The sequence below is a fragment of the Marmota monax genome, unplaced genomic scaffold (assembly GCF_021218885.2).
Source record: "Marmota monax isolate L192 unplaced genomic scaffold, Marmota_monax_Labrador192_F-V1.1 WCK01_AAM20220418_F8-fsc00001, whole genome shotgun sequence".
NCBI lineage: Eukaryota > Metazoa > Chordata > Mammalia > Rodentia > Sciuridae > Marmota > Marmota monax.
In genome coordinates, this window is record NW_026693777.1 from 43,331,724 (window position 1) to 43,344,892 (window position 13,169).

At 37.9% G+C, this 13,169-nt stretch overlaps 1 protein-coding gene across 2 annotated transcripts in view; it reads right to left on the bottom strand.

Annotated features, from left to right (window-relative positions):
- Ino80 (INO80 complex ATPase subunit) overlaps positions 1 to 13,040 on the bottom strand; it is a 138,435-nt gene extending 125,395 nt beyond the window's left edge. For both annotated transcript variants that reach the window (XM_046460794.2, XM_046460793.2), the window contains exon 1: positions 12,926 to 13,040. The gene's annotated coding sequence lies outside the window, so the exon portion shown is untranslated. The remainder of the gene's footprint in view (positions 1 to 12,925) is intronic.
- Between the last annotated feature and the right edge of the window lie 129 nt (positions 13,041 to 13,169).

The window sequence follows — 13,169 nt, forward strand, 5'->3', positions numbered from 1 at the left end:
ACTGCGGGGTGGCTTGATGTGCTTGTCTAGCATGTACCAGGTATATGTTCAATACTCAGCACCAACAAAACAAAACACAACAAAGCCCCACAAATAAATTAAAATAGGTTAAATTAGTAAAACATCAAACCCTCATATGGGAGAAAGTAACACAATATAAAAACATATATAATTTTATACAATATAAATATTGATAAATTTAATGAAATGTTCATTACTATACTTTTTATTAAATAACATTTATTCATTTATATTACCCATTTTTTAAAAAAATATTTTTTTAGTTGTAGATGGACACAATATCTTTATTTATTTATTTTTATGTGGTGCTGGGGATTGAACCCAGTGCCTCATGCATGCTAGACAAGCACTCTACCACTGAGCCACACACAACCCCAGCCCTACATTACCCATTTAGTTGACATAAAATGACATCTTTATTTTGGTAGATCTAAATTATTAAAGTATTTTTAAGCAATTCTACAAAAAAAAATTGAAAGTTTTTCATGAATATTTAAAGAATAATTAGGCTTGATAGGATGTTTCCTGTCCACAATAAATATACTATGATCTCACAACAAAAACTCAATGGCTCATATGAAAAACCTTTCTGATTTCTATGAAATGTTTCATTTAATCTCAAATCCATTCACCAGAAAAAGAGCTATTCAAAACTAGCCTCAGTTGAAGGTAAAAATTCTACTTATGGCCTGATGGCCTATAACACAGAATAAGAGCCCACCAGTATGAGAACCTTCATTGTCATAAACTTTTAGTCTAGTTTTGGTTAATTTCGATGACTTGACTAAGTTAAAACTCAATCTACTGTAATTGACTCCAAAGCCCAATTCTTCACAACCAGCCTCTGCTGTAGAATAAGAAAACTTAAAGAAGCACCTGGGGGTAGCTCAGCAGTACAGTGCTTGCCTACCACATCTGTGAGGCCCTGGATTCAATCCCCATCACCACAAATTAGTAAAAATTAAAATGATTAAAAAAGCTTCAAGGCTGAGGTTGTGGCTTAGTGGTAGAGCATTTGCAGAGCATGTGTGAGGCACTGGGTTCAATACTCAGCACCACATAAAAATAAATAAATAATGGTATTCTGTCTATCTATAACTAAAAATGAAACAAAGAAAAAGATCTTACCCTCAACAAGAGGCAGGCAGAGCCTTCTTATGGAGGCCAGAAACAACTTGCTTAAATGAAGGGATCACTATACAATCATGAAAATTCACAAGCCTAGAGTTTACTCAAAGCAGAGAGTTCCAAAGATAAAAATAGTACTTGTATTTTAAATGTGAAAAAATTTTTTAAATGCCCATTTATTTTCCCTTCCTTTTTTCTTAATACTATTTCCCAAATTAAATATATGTCATCCTCAGTATCCACAGGTGGTTCTTGGACCCAAATTAATGGATGTTCAAGTTCTCATATTAAATAGCATAGAATCTGCATATACTATAAGTATATTCTCCTATTCACTAGATCATTTCTAGATTACTTCACTACACATTTCTAAGTTACTTATAGTATACTGTAAAAGCAATGTAAATACTTGTTATACTACATTCTTCAAGGAATAGTAAGAAAAAAGTCTGTACATGTTCAAGCTTTTCTAAGTATTTTCAATCAAATAATTGAATCCTCAATTGCAGAACACCACAGATACGGAACGGAGACCATATAATCAAACAAAAAAATCCATAATGATGCATTTGATTTCTTCTGGGAAAGAATCATTTCAACTTCCTAGAAGATAATGTTCAAGAAGGCAAAGAACAAAAACATCAGGACAATAAAAGAAATAGCTTTTATTAGCACAAATGCCTCAGGGGAGTTTTATCTTGTACAACTGGGGCACAACATTGACCAAACAAGTTTAATTCCTCTTTATAAAGTATTTTAGGGTCTAAGTATTACTACATGGAGAAATTTTAAAGGGGATCCAGGCACTATGGTACACACCTGTAATCCCAGTAGCTTGGGAGGCTGAGGCAGGAGGATCCCAAAGTCAGCCTCAGCAATTTGGCAAGGTCTTTTTTTATTTTTAACCACATGCGTTTTTTAAAATTCTTTTTTTCTTTTTAGATATGATAGTAGAGTGTATTTTGACATGTTATACATAGACATAGTATAAATTATTCTAATTAGGATCTCATTCTTATAGCTGTACATGATTCCCTGGTGTATTAATAAATGAACACAGAAAAAGTTATGTGTGATTCATTCTTCTGTCTTTGCTATTCCCATCCCCATTCCCTTCCCTTCATTTCCCTTTGACTAATCCACTGAACTTCTCTTCTTCCCCCCACATCCTTGGCAAGGTCTAAAGCAATTTAGTGAGACCCTGTCTCAAAATTAAAAAAAAATAAAAAGGGCTAGGGATGGGGCTTGTAGTAAAATACCCCTGGGTTCAATCCCCAGAACCAAAATTAAAAAGAAATTCAAAGGGGATAAATGTTTCCTGAAGAAGTTGACAGATTTTTCACATAATAATTCTAAAAAAAAAGATAGCTATGTTAGTGACCCCTAGGATACACTTCAAAACTCTTCTGGGCCAGGCACACGCCTATAATCCCAGCAGCTGGAGAGGCTGAGGCAGGAGGATTACAAGTTCAAAGCCAGCCTCAGCAAAATAGAGGTACTAAGCAACTCATGAGCTGGGTGTGTGGCTCAGTGGTTGAGTGCCCCTCAGTTCAATTCCCAGTACCGCTCCAAAAAAAACACACTCTTCTGGTATTAAAGCACCCAAACTTGATACAAAAATAAATAAATAAATAAAAACAATTTATCCAATTAAGAATTTGAAATGGAAGTGTTGCTCAGTGTAAAGCACATGTTTAGCATACATGAGGCCCTGGGTTTGAGCCTCAGAACCAAAAAAAAAAAAAAGAGCCAAAAATTCTTCTCAGTGAAGAACCAGTGACTTCCAACAACTTCCAAAGCTAGAACCACGAATGATGAAAACATTTACCGTATTCAGAATTAGCAGAGAAGAAAAAAAAAAAACCTCCTGCAGAAGTGATAAAGAACTGAATTCAAAGCCCAAAGAAACTTGAGAGCCCAGTTCATAACTCAGCAGAGGGAATAAAGCATTAGCTTACTCAGCAGTCACTTGTGAGAAATAGGAATCACATACAAAGGAGTGGGGAAATTTAGTTACCAGTTCTTTATAGTTAACCACCTATTATTACAAAAATGATAGGTAATTATAGAGAATATAATGTAAAAGACATCCAGAAACAGCTGATATTCCAAATGACTTTTATAATTAGTTTTCCTATACTAAATGTCACTTTTTACTTTGGGAATGGACTTGCTTAACTGGTGTTAGTGCCAAGAGAGAAGTTGCATAGAACTAGTTCCCAAGGGAATACCGAAAATCAAAGTTCAGATATTTCATCCTATAGACAAACCTTCTGTAAATAAACAAGAGTTGAATCATACATTAATTGGTCTTGCTTTTAGATCTTTAGATATTTCAGCCACTCAGGTCTGTAATGGTTATATTAACAGCAAATATAATTATTTTCCTTCTCTTTGCTATACAGTCTAACAAATATGAGCAAGGGGATATGCTTACACTAAACTAGGTCCTAGTTAATAAATATTTGTTGGGGCTGGGATGTGGCTCAAGTGGTAGCGCGCTTGCCTGGCATGCGTGCGGCCCGGGTTCGATCCTCAGCACCACATACAAACAAAGATGTTGTGCCCGCCGAAAACTAAAAAATAAATATTTTTTTAAAAAAATTTAAAAAATAAATAAATAAATAAATATTTGTTAAATTAATGTCAGACATTTTTTCCTCTATGCAAGAAGTCTCAGGGTAGGAGGAACCTCCATTACAAAGAATTCCAAGGTTGGTACAAATTCTGTGATTTTTTTCTTATCAGATATTGTTGTAATAATGAGGCTACACACACATTTTACTGATGTGCCAAAAACATCTTATGTACATGTACATTTTATATATGCATTAACTCAAGCCTTGTATCAGGTACATACTATTATAATCCCATTTTACAAGAAACTAAGGCCAGGTATCTTGTCCAAGGTCATAATTCCAGAAGCAGCAAAGCCAGGATTAAAATCCATTGTCTGACTCCAAAACTGTCTAACAGTACAGAATGGCACACACCTGTAATCCCAGTAATAGTAACCCAGGAGGCTAAGTAAGGCCGGAAGATTTTAAGTTCCAGGCCAGCCTCAGCAACTTAGAACCTGTCTAAAAACAAAAACAGATCTGGGAATGCTGCTCAGTGGTAAATCATTCCTAGGTTAGATTCCCAGTCCTGGGAAGACAGATCACCCCTGGTTTAGATCCCCAGAATGGACTGGATGGATGGATGAATAGAAGGACAAACAAGAGAGTGTGTGTGAGTGTGTGTATGTGTGTAGGCTAAAGTGCCACAAAGAGGTTCCTAGGACATGAACCACACCATTGGAGTAGTTCAAGCAATATTTCAATTTATTCAATTGCTGCTGAGGGTCTCACCAAGTTACTGAGGCTAGACTTAAACTTGCAACCTTCCTGCCTCAGTTTCCCAAGTTGCTGCAATTATAGGTGTACACTACCAGACCTGGCTCAAGCAGTAATGTTAATAGAATTAAATGGTACCACCCTCCTGTGACGATGGAAGCAGCACAATAGGGTAGAAAGAGTAGCTGAAGAGCTGTAGCTTGAAATGTATTGATAAGCCATAGACCACGATCAGCTCACCTTTTGGGGCCCAACAACCTCACTGTAAAATAAAGGTGTTCAATATGATAACAATATATTCCATTTATTATGTGTCAGGTACTTTCTAAGCACTTTACATGGGTTATCTTGTTTATATCTAATAACTCTATAAAGTAGAGTCTGTTCTTATTCCCATTTCAAGACAGAATTATGGTTCAAAGGTTAAGTAACCATAGGCAGAGAGTGGTAGAATCAAGACTCTAGAACAGGGGTTGGAACAGAAATGGCCTATAAGCTAAATCCTGCCTGCTACCCAGTTTGATAAAGTTTTTATAAAAGCTAAACATGGATTTTACATTTTTAAATGGTGGAAAAACAAAAAACAGCATTTTGTAACACCTAAAAATTATATAAATTTAAGTTTTCAGTACCAATAAATAAAGTTTCATCAGAAAACACTCCTTCACTTACACATCAACTGTGGATTCTCTTATACTTCAATAGCAGGAATTGCTGTAAGGTCTAAGACATTTACTATCTGACCCTTTATAGAAAAATCTGCCCAAGGCCTGTTCTAGGGCCTAATCTATTATTATATTATGTATTGTGTACTGATTCTAAAACAGCAAATAATTACCAACATTAGAATGACATCCTAGACAAAAATATTTTAGAGACTGACCTAAAAAATTCAATATATTGCAAAACAGGAGTTTCATAAACCCTTAGGTACAAATATCAATAAATGTTTTATCAACCAGAACTGATCTAGGGCTGGATCGCAAAAGTCTTTGGCTTTATAATCCTTAAATTATATCTGGTCTGTTTTTAACTACTTTCTGCTCTAGTAAGTTTCAAAAACAAACTACTCACTATTAAAGCTCAGTGAAGCAATATTCATCTTTCAAACTAGTTCTAATTTTCCAGTATCATTCATGTTTTTTTCTTTTCTTTTTTTCTCATTGTATTTTTTTTTTTTTGTGTGTGTGTGTGTGTGGTGCTAGAAATTGAACCCAGGGCCTTGCACATGCCAAGCAAGTGTTCCTCTACCAGACTACCAGAGATACATACCCAAACCCTCGTGTTTTTCTTAACTCAAAACAATTCATAGTGGGTTGTGTCTCAGTGGTAGAGCGCTTGCCTAGTATGTGTGAGGAACTGGGTTCAATCCCCAGTACCACATATAAATAGATAAATAGATAGATAGATAGGTAGGTAGGTAGGTAGAAATGTTAAAAAAAAAAAAAAAAATTCATAGTCTACTTCAGTCTGTCGATTAAACTCCGGGGCCTCAAGCAACCTAGGCCAGTGCTCTACCACTGAGCCACACCCAAGCTGGAGACCAAGCCTGACCATTACCTTCATTTTTACTGCCACTTTCTGGAAATTTCTCTTCTGCTCAATTTGTTCTTTCTTTAGTTAAAATTAGTGGAAACCATTCAAAAGTTTAAGAGTGAATACATGTGGTTTCTTACAAGATGATGCAGTTCTTTTTTGGTGTGTACTTATGATTGAACCCAGGACCTTTGCACATACATGCTAAGCACATGTAATATACTACTGAGCTATCAACAGTACATTTTCAAATTTTATTTTTCATTCTCTTCTTGGAAATGACTTTAATATTTTTAAAAAATTGTTTTTTAGTTGTAGACGGACACAATGCCTTTATTTTGTTTATTTATTTATTTATTTTTATGAGGTGCAGAGGATCAAAACCAGTGCCTCACACATGATAGGTAAGCGCTCTACCACTGAACCACAACCTCAGTCCACGTCTAACATTTTATTTGGCTCTCTGGCAATATATTCAGGCAAAATTCTCAGGGATAAACTGACCATTTGGCCTAGTATCCTTTTTGATACACTGTTACTAGCATTTTTTCTATTCATTCATACAAATATGACAGACTTATCCACACTTTATTCTGCTTAGTTACTAACTTCTTACCAGAAAACCTAACTATAACATACCAAACTGGAGGCACCTTATTTTTCTTTTATAAGAAATAAAAATATTCTTCATGACATTCCTAAAAGATATACTATATACTTGAATACCCTGAGAAAAACCTCATGTCCATACATGTTGTTCCTACCTACATTATAATAATTTCCCCTCCTCTAAATCAAAACTAAATGTATGTCACAGCTTTTAGTATGTTTATATCTTCAAAGAAGAAAAACCATTAACATTATTGATATGCTTTGTTTAAATTAATACATCATTAACTTTCAGATGGGAGAAATTATTATGATCTCCATTTTACAATTAAGAACTAAAACTCGAACTAAGGTCTTTTTAAGTTCAAAACCAGTGAGTATCTTCCCACAATACTAACTGATTTCTCCTTAAGGAAACTATGAACAGCTCTTTTCCTATAAGAAGTCATGTTCATGTTCTTGTGAACATGACTCGAAAGTCAATCCTGCCAGGCACGGTAGCACATGCCTATAATCCCAATGGCTCAGGAGGCTAAGGCAGGAGGATCTTGAGTTCAAAGCCAGTCTCAGCCAAATCGAGGCATTAAGCAACTCAGTGAGACCCTATCTCTAAAAATACAAAATAGGGCTAGGGAGGTGGCTCAGTAGTTGAGTGCCCCCTGCATTCAATCCCTGATACAAAAAAAAAAAAAAATTCCTACTTACCGAAATCACCATTGTGCCCTATATGAAATACCTTAGTTATATGCCCAGGACTCTCTAAGGTAGGGGTTCTTAAACTGGGGTCCATGAACTCAGATGGAAAAAATTCACATCTTTGCCAGGCACGGTGTTCCAGTTACTCAGGAAGCAGAGGAAAGAGGATTGCAAATTTGAGATCAGCCTGGACAAATAAATGAGCAAGATCCTGTCTCAAAATAAAGGGGCTCAGGGTGTGGCTTAATGGTAGAACACCTGCTTACATGTGCAGAGGCTCTGGTTCAATCCCCACTACTATAATAACAGTAACAATTATTATTTACATTTTTATTTTTGCTAACCTATAATTGAAATTAGCATTTCCTACTATTGGGAATATAGGCAGCTAATAGCAGTATTAGCAGGGCTACTTCTAATTATTAGTTTATAATAATAAGAAAATTTCTCATATTAAAAATTATTTTGGGGGGCTGGGATTGTGGCTCAGCGGTAGACTGCTCGCCTAGCACGAGCAGGACCCGGGTTCGATCCTCAGCACCACATAAAAAATAAATAAATAAATAAAGGTATTGTGTTGTGTCCATCTACACTTAAAAAATAAATATTTTTTTAAAAATTATTTTTTAAATATATGAACTGTATTTTGCATTTAAAAGTCATATTCTGAGACAGGAACATAGCCCAGTTGTAGAGTATTTGCCTAGCACGTGCAATGCCCTGGATTCAATCTGCAGCACCACCAAAAGAAGGCATGTTCTGAGAAGGGGCTCAAAGGCTTCAGACTGCCAAGGAATCAAAGATACTCTATATAAATTTAAGAACCCTGCTCTAGAGACCATCACAGAGACTATTTATCAATCCTTGCTAGTTAAGGTTTTATATAAATGCATGGCATCATTTACTCATTTTCCTTTAGTCCATTAAAAATACAGACCGCTGGGGCTGGGGGTCAGTGGTAGAACGCTCACCTAGCACATGTGAGGCCCTGGGTTCGATCCTCAACACCACATAAAAATAAGTAAATAAAATAAAGGCATTGTGTCCAATTACACCTAAAAGATACATATTAAAAAAAAAAAAAATACAGACCTCCACAAGGCCCTGGGTTCGATCCCCAGCACCATAAAAAAAAAAAAAAAAAAAATACAGACCTCATTAAGTCACAATGATTTTTGTATCTAATTTGTCAACTACGCTTACTATTACTGATCTTCTACCTCTGACCTAACACATAGGAAATCTCCCTTATATAGTTATTGAAGACACAAGCATTAAGCTTCTCTGTGATCAACTTTCCACCCCAAGTAAATCCACTCTCTCAGGATCAGAAACCAAATCCATTATTCCTACAACTGAAACTTGATATGAATTACATGAAAAATCTTATTGATACCTTTATATTTCTATACAAAATACTCTCCAGAACATTTGTGGGAGGGCAAAGAGCTTTAAAAAAGAAGAGAACACTGACTTTGTCATTTACCGGCTGATTTCACAGATTGTTATCTATGAACAGATTGTTTTCTGTGAAATGGGATATATAGAGAGGGTTTTTTGAGGATTAAATGATCAGAAGATACATACTATGGCCATTTTTTGTTTTTGGAAGCGGGTACTGCAGATTAAACCCAGAGTTGCTTTACCACTGAGCCACAACCTCAGCCCTTTTTATTTTTTTATTTTGAGACAGGGGATCTCACAAAGTTGTTTAGAGCCTCACTAAATTGCTGAGCTTGGCCTCTAACTTGCAATTCTCCTGCCTAGTCACCAGAGTAACTGGGAATACAGTCGTATGCCAACATGTCCCACCATAATATGGCTCTTAACAAGTTTTTACCTGATATCAATGATAAGTTCTTTACATTCTTTACACGCTACAGCCTACCATATTAAAATTCTGATACTTAAGATCCGACTTCTAGGCTGGGGTTGTGGCTCAGAGGTAGAGGACTCCAACCATGTGTGAAGCACTGGATTCGATCCTCAGCACCACGTCAAAATAAATAAAGATATTGTGTCTACCTATAACTAAAAAATAAATATTAAAAAAAAAAAAAATCCAACTTCTAGGTGGGCACAGTCACACACCCCTGTAATCCCAGCGGCTCTGGAGGCTGAGGCAGGAGGATCACAAGTTCAAAGCCAGCCTCAGCAAAAATTACCGAAGCCCTAAGCAACTAAGAGAGACCCTAAGCAACTAACAGTGACCCTGTCTCTAAATCAAATACAAAAAAGTGCTGAGAATGTGACTCAGGGGCTAAGTGACCTGGGTTTAATCCCTGGTACCAAAAAAACAAAAAGATTTTTTAAGTTGGACACAATATCTTTATTGATTTATTTTTTATGTGGTGCTGAGGATCGAACCCAGGGCCTCCCATGTGCCAGTGAAGCACTCTACTGCTGAGCCACAATCCTAGCCCTTAAACTTGTCTTTAACTTCACTTACTTTCCTACACAAATGCAGTTTCCCATTGATCCTATCCAATTGTGACTACTCTAAAAATCACAGTATTTTGACATTTGTGTTTTTTTGTGTACTTGTATGCTGACATTAAATTCCTAAGCCAAATTTTATCTTCTCATGGGTAGAAAAGGTATCTATTTCTTACCTACCCATGTTGATGGAAAAACCATCCGTCAAAGCCAACATACCTTCCTTCAGTATTACCATGACAAACTTTGATTAAGTAAAATTATAATACCAGTTTATGATCAGTTGCCTTGACTTAACCCATTTTCCACTTTGACACATTCAAAATGTTTTTATTAGCTATAAACTTTTCTAATCACATTTGTATTCTCTATAGCTATTTATTATCAAAAGATGCAGAGCACCAAAAATAGGCTTGAATTCTTCTAAAACAAAATGTGAAGGAAAAGAACACAATAAACTAACATAATGGAATTCAATCCCTTAAAAACAAAATTCACTTTAGAATCTAAAAGGCATGCAACATTTACATATGCAGTCATACTTCACTTACATTCTGAGAAAGTAATGTGCTATTTCTGTCCTGTGAACATTGCAGAGTGTGCTTATGCAAACTTAGATAGTATAACCTACTATACACCTCAGCTACACAGAGCCATCACTGTGTATGTAGTTCAATTTTTACCAAAATATCATTGTGACACTTAACTACACAGTCATTTTTCAATATCCTGAAGATTGGTTCCAGGCCTCCCCCCATACCAAAATCCCAGAATGTTCAAGTCCCTTATATAAAATGACATAGTATTCACATGTAGCCTACACACATCTTCCATATACTTTAAACCATCACTAGGTTACTTTTAATACCAATGTAAATGCTAACACAATGTAAATGCTATGTAAATTATTATACTGCATTGTTCAGGGAACAAGGAAAAAAGTCTATGTGTACAGTCCAGACACAATCATCACAGATGGAGCTACACAGTACAGAAAAACATGCAAAGTGAGCTGGGGTTTTAGCTCAGTGGTAAAGCCCCTGCCTAGCATGTGTGAAGCATTGGGTTCAATTCTAAGCACCACATATAAATAAGTAAAATAATGGTCCAACAACTAAAAAAAAAAAAAAGACATGCAAAGTTAACAATGCTCAAACAAGTGCTGAAGAGAGAATAAGGATCTGTGAAATGGGAGGAGTGACAGCAGAGTGTCTATTTATCAATTCATTCTTGTGGATTTTCATAGTGCTTGACCCATAGCAAATTCAAGTTTTGTTTCTTGGAATTTTCTGGAAATTTGAAAAATATTTTCAACCCAAAATTGGATATATCCAAGAATGCTGAACTCATGGATATAATGACTCATAATAATCTCAAAATTGTCTTATAGGAAGGGCTTGAGAATTTCAACTATAAAACATAACCAAGAGCTGGGGGATATACAGCTCAGTTGGTAGAGCGCTTTCCTTGCACGTACAAGGCCCTGGGTTCAATCTCCAGCACCACAAAAAACAAACAAACAAAACATAAACAAAAAGGAATATTATTCGGCAATAAAAAGGAACAAAGTCCACATGCTAAAACAGGTATGAACCTTGAAAATATCATGAAAGAAGCCAGTCACAAAAGAACACCAATTGTAAAATTTTCCTTTATATGAAATGGCAGTGTCCAAAATAGACAAAAATAAGAGAAAGAAAAGTATATTATGTATTACTGGAACTGGAACAGGAAGGAAGGAAGGAAGGAGCTGGAAGAGAGGAAATGGGGAGTGACTGCATAGGAGCTTCTTTGGGGGGGTGACAAATAGTGGTAATAACTATACAATTCTATGTATACACTAAAAATCACTTTATTGTACCTAATTCAGCTGACTTTTTCGTGTGTGCGTGCATGTGTGAATCATATCTCAATAAAGCTCTTAAAAAAATATATGTTTCTGGGCACAGTGGTGCACAGGCATCTGAGGCTGGAGGAACACAAATTCAGAGCCAGCATCAGCAACTAAGCAAAGGCCTAAGCAACTGAGCGAGACCCTGTTCCAAAATAAAAACTAAAAAGGCCTGGGAAGGTGGCTCAGTGGTTAAGCACCCCTGAGGTTTTTTTTTTTTCTTTAGTTATAGATGGCCACAATGACTTTATTTATTTTTATGTGGTGCTGAGAATCAAACCCAGCGCCTCACACATGATAGGCCAGCGCTCTACCGCTGAGCCACAACCCCAGCCCTCCCTAATTCTTAAAAAAAAAAAAAAAAAGGTTCCCACTGGTAAGCCACAAGGAAATCATGGAAGTCACTGACTGGAAATCTAAGCTGATTATCTGTTATGTTAAGAGAGGTCATCTCCAAATTCTCTCCCCCATTCCAAACAAGTACAAGAACAGGAAAACGGGGACAGTGAGAATCAAAAAATTTTGAGCAGTTGGTTACTAACTAAAATAGTCCCTTCTTAGGCTCTATCACTCCTAAACTGTAGGGGGCTTCCATCCTCAGTGATTACGGAAGTAGTACTTTTCATCAGCAAGCTCAAAAAGAAACGTCAAAATAAGATGACACTTGCTTAGACGCACTACAAAAGTCTAAAAAAAAAAACAGAAAGGATGTCACCTACACACTCCTAAGTCTGTGCACGTGTTAGTCTGCCCCCACCCAAAAACAACCAGCAACGTGCACGATTCATCCACATACCAACTTGCTCCCCATAAATTGACACTGAATACTCAAGCTCTTAGATCTCATTTGTTTAAATTGACAGGCATAACTCTCACTGATTCCCACTCCAGCAAGAGCAGCCTCCGCCCTGCCCCTACCCACCCCCAAACCCACACACGTGTTAGCCCGACACCGCCCCACCGGGTCCCACGTGCACCTGGTCTAACACACTCCCCACATGTGGGTGCCCCACGGGCTTCCTCGGGTATCTGAGGTCATCGCGTGACCCTGGGTCTCCAGAGGTATGAGGGGGAAGGGGAAGGACCAGGCCCAGGTCCCAGAGGTCCCAACCCTGCGGGGAGTGTCCACACCCATCCTACTATCCCCAACAAATCCAGGGGCCGGGGGCGACGGCCCCTTTAAGACGCGGCCCAGTCGTCGCCCGCAGAGAGGGGCGCAACGGGGCCTACACAACCCCCCCTCCGTTCGCCCGCCCACATCTAATCACCTCACCTCGGGCCGCGGGGCCCCGCCGCCGCGACGGCGGCGGAGGGGGGGCGGGGTACGGGCGGGGTCTGGAGGGGGGGGTCGCCCCGCCGACGGTGGAGCCGCGGTTCGCTCTCTGAGGCCGTGGGACGGTGACTGCGGTGGACGTGAACGCTCCTAGCTCGCTCCCTCGGCGGCTCCTGGGACCCCAAGATGGCGGCGGCGCTGAGGCGGCTGCGGGCGCTGGGCCGGCGGCGGCGGCGGCCACTTT